Consider the following 4,033-nt stretch of genomic DNA (forward strand, 5'->3'; position numbering starts at 1 on the left):
GAGACAGGGTTTCTCTGTGTAGCCTTGGCTGTCCTGGAACTCACTTTGTAGATCAGGCTGGCCTTGAACTTAGAAATCCACCTGCCTCTGTCTCCCAAGTGCTGGGATTAAAGGTGTGCGCCACCACACCCGGCCAAGACAACTTTTATAAAGGACAACATTTAATTGGAATGGCTCACGGTTTTAGAATTTAGTCTATTATCATCATGGTTGGAAGCAGGGTAGCAGACATATTGCTGGAGGAGCTCAAAGTTCTATATGTTAATCCAAATTTATCTAGGAGAAGACTTTTTCTGACCTGGGTAGGAACATAGGAGCATAGGAAGAGACCTCCAGTGCCCACCCCCACAGTGACACATTTCCTCCAACAAGACTACATCTCCTCCAATAAGGCCAAATCTCCTAATAGTGTCACTTCTCATTTGCCAAGTATATTTAAACCACCAAAGTCCTTTTAGCAGAGTAATAAAAGTAGTTTCTGCTAGGGCGGATGGCCCATCTAGCTACATCTTCCCTGTTAATGGGTTCCATATTGTGGAGTGGGTTATAAATCTAGTTACAAATGGTTGGTTACTCCCATGATGCTCAGGCTGTGATTGCAGCAGTGGGTAGATGTTGCCAGTTATTATATTTCAGAAGGTCTGCACCTGGATAAAATTAATGATTATGTTCTCTTCCAGCATAGCATCTTCCAGCACTGTGAAGCTATTTAGTAAAGATTAAGATTTGAGGTCAGTTCTAGCTTGATTTCTTCATGTCCTGTGACTCAAGTATGTGATGTCTTCAACAATAGAGTCTTATTTTCAAATTCTTGAGAAAAAGAGCCACAGTCTTTAATATTTTGGGGTCTGTGGAACCTGACTGGCCATTAATTAAAAATAGAATCCACCCAGCTGGGTGCTTTAATCCTAGCACTTGGGAGGCAGAAGTGGACAAATCTCTGAGGCTAGCCTGTTTTATAAGAACAAGTTCCAGGATAGCCAAGGCTAAACAAAAAAAACCCTGTCTTGAAAGACCAAAACCAAAACCAACCAACCAACCACCACAACAAAGAGAAGCCACCGTTTCCTGGCACTGGGCCTTTTATTTGTTAGCCTATGGTGTCTAGTGGGGCATTGCATTAGTAGTATTTCCTATGACTTCTTTGGAAGGGCTTTACACTGAGCTCTTCTTCCCATCCGTCCACCTTTAGCCTCTCTGTTCCATTGTTCTTCTGTCCCTCTATACCACTGTGCTGTGTCTGCCTTCCTCTGAAAGACACCTCTCCTCAACCTAGAACCTTAGTAATTTCCTGATATCTGTGGGTATCACAAATGAAATATCTAAAGGTTCCAAGCTACATCCTCCACATAGCAGATAAAAGATGTAATGTTTATCTTTTTGGGCCTGGATTACTTGACTCGGAATGACTGTTTCTAGCTCTATCTATTTACCTGTAAACTTTAGCAGTTTATTTTTCTTGAGAGCTGAGCAATACTCTGCAATGTAAATGCATCACATTTTTATTATTCATTCATCTATTGTTGAACATCTAGGCTATTTCCATTTCCTGGCTATTGTGGATAGAGCAGCAGTGAAAATGATGAAAAAATATTCCTGTAGTGAAATATCCTTTGGATGTATGCCCAAGAGTGATATAACTGGCTCATGCTGTAGATCTGTCTCTGGCTTTTTGAGGAAACTCTACAGTGATTTTTCACAATGGCAATACCAGTTTGCACCCACCAGCAGTGAATAAATGTCCCCCTTTCCCCACATCAACCTAGCATTTGTCTTCTTACATTTTTCTCAACCCTTCTGACAGAGGTAAGATGAAAAGCTCAATGTCGTTTTAATTTGCATTTTCCCAGTGGCTAAAGATATCGAACACTTAAAAACAACGCTCTCAGCCGTCTCTGCCTCACCTTTTGAGCATTCTATATATAGTTTCCTGCCCTGCTTTTAATTGAGTTTTATTTCCTTGGTGTTTAATTTTTGAGTTTGTTTTACATTCTAAATATTAATTCTCTTTTAGGTGTGTAGATGGTAAAACAAATTTTTGTATCCTCTGAGCTGCTTCTCTGTTTGAAGGATGGTGTCCTTTGTTGTATAGAAGCTTTTTAATTTCATGAGATACCATGTGTAAGACATAAATTGGAGGACAATGAAAAATAGATTTAGTTTGATTTCAAATGGCTAGAGGGCACTTGTATCTGTCTGAGAGCTTGGTGCCTCTAAACCCCACGTGTGTGTGTGTGTGTGTGTTGGGGGGGAGCATTGTTTTCTGTCTGGTTACTTCCTGTTGGAAGAGGAGCTGTTGTTTGGAAGTTTTGCGGTCTGGAGTGACTTCATTCTTTGTCACGGACCAAGTTATGGTAAGAGAGTTGACCCAGGAGTAATTTCCATAAAAAATTTGAAAGACAAATTAAACACTTTGGCATGAGGATAGGAAGTAGGAAAGGTATGTGAAAAGGGAGGAGCCAGAATGGGAGGGAAATAAGAGCCCCCTCTGTGAAGGAAACATGTTGTTGTATTTCCTGAGCCTGGTCCCTAAGTCTTGAGCCCTGTCTTTAATCAGTTTAGACTTTCTGGTGTAGACCTTCCATTGGCAACAGCCAGGAGATATAGTCGTTTATTTCAGAGAGCCATAGCAAAGAATAGAGTGGTCCCAAAGAATGTCAAGATGATCTGACATTTCTTTAGGGTTTCAGAGACCTGGCAAGACTGAGCCATTACTTGATGTAAAGAAACCCTCAGTCCTGCTGTTTCTGCTCTGAGAGATAAAAGATTTTCCAGAGCATCAAAAAGAAGAATGAGTTGATGGCTTGTTATCTAGACTGAAGGAACTGGAGTCAAGGTACAGTGATAAGGTGAGGAAAATTTTAGGAGCAGAGAGAGTCAGTAGATTTAGGTTTAAGTAAGAGAAGATGGTTAAGTAATTTGCCCAGAGCAGACAAGTTCTGGTCCCTGCTGTATTGAGAAGGAGAAGAGGGCTCAGAGGTGGATATTCTGAGGTTTTATTGGTAAGGATGGAGAAAATGGATGGAGACAGACAGAGGGAAGTAGGGTTTACCAGCATATAAGTGAGGCTTGTGAAATAGGCCTTTTCTGGAAGGGTGTGGTCCTCTGGTCCGCTGAGAAGACACTTGGCAGAACATGTTTTATGAGATTTTGCTGAAAGCTGAGAGGTATAGCCCATTTTGGAAAGTCCTTCCCACAATTTGTCATGTCTCATAGTATCATTACTGGTGGAATAAAAGCTGGTATGTGTGTTGAGGGGGAAGATCAGACAGACTAGGAACAGGGCAGGGAATGCTTACTACTCAACTGGGTACAAGAGAAGACAGCCATCAGGAGGATAGAGAAACAGACCCCACAAAGTTGGGGTTTTGAGTTACTCGGGTCTGTTGAAGAAAGAGGGTCACTTCAGAACATAATCAGGCTCTTAGGCAGCAGGGAGATCTAGCAGTGATGAACTAACCCTTAAACAGCTGTGCAGAAACATATTTATTGATTGTTACACAAAAGTTGTTTTCTGCGTAAACCAACTTTGGATTCCTCATACCTAAGCCCCTAATGTAATCTATATGTTTCATGAAGGAAAGCATCAGACCCCTGCAGCTTTAGCCCTTACTGTTTGCAGTATTCAATAATGCATGACACTCCAGGTGTGCCAAGAGTGGCTTGTGACCAAAGTCATGCGAAGAATGTAAAGCTCCTTCAGAAAAACAACTCCATTAGATAACCGAAAATAATCAGCTTTCTACAATGCTTTCTTCACGGTCAAAGAACTTCTAGATAACAACGATTTATTCTAATATCTACACTAGATACAGTGAAAAACAGCTATTTCATTCGAATGTCTACCCGGCATGTCTATCTATCCATCCATCCATCTATCTATCTATCTATCTATCTATCTATCTATCTATCTATCTATCTATCTATCTATCTATCTATCTATCTATCTACTTACCTACCTACCTACCTACCTACCTACCTACCTACCTACCTACCTACCTATCTATCTATCTATCTATCTATCTATCTATCT

This window comes from Mus caroli, chromosome 6, assembly GCF_900094665.2.
Source record: "Mus caroli chromosome 6, CAROLI_EIJ_v1.1, whole genome shotgun sequence".
NCBI lineage: Eukaryota > Metazoa > Chordata > Mammalia > Rodentia > Muridae > Mus > Mus caroli.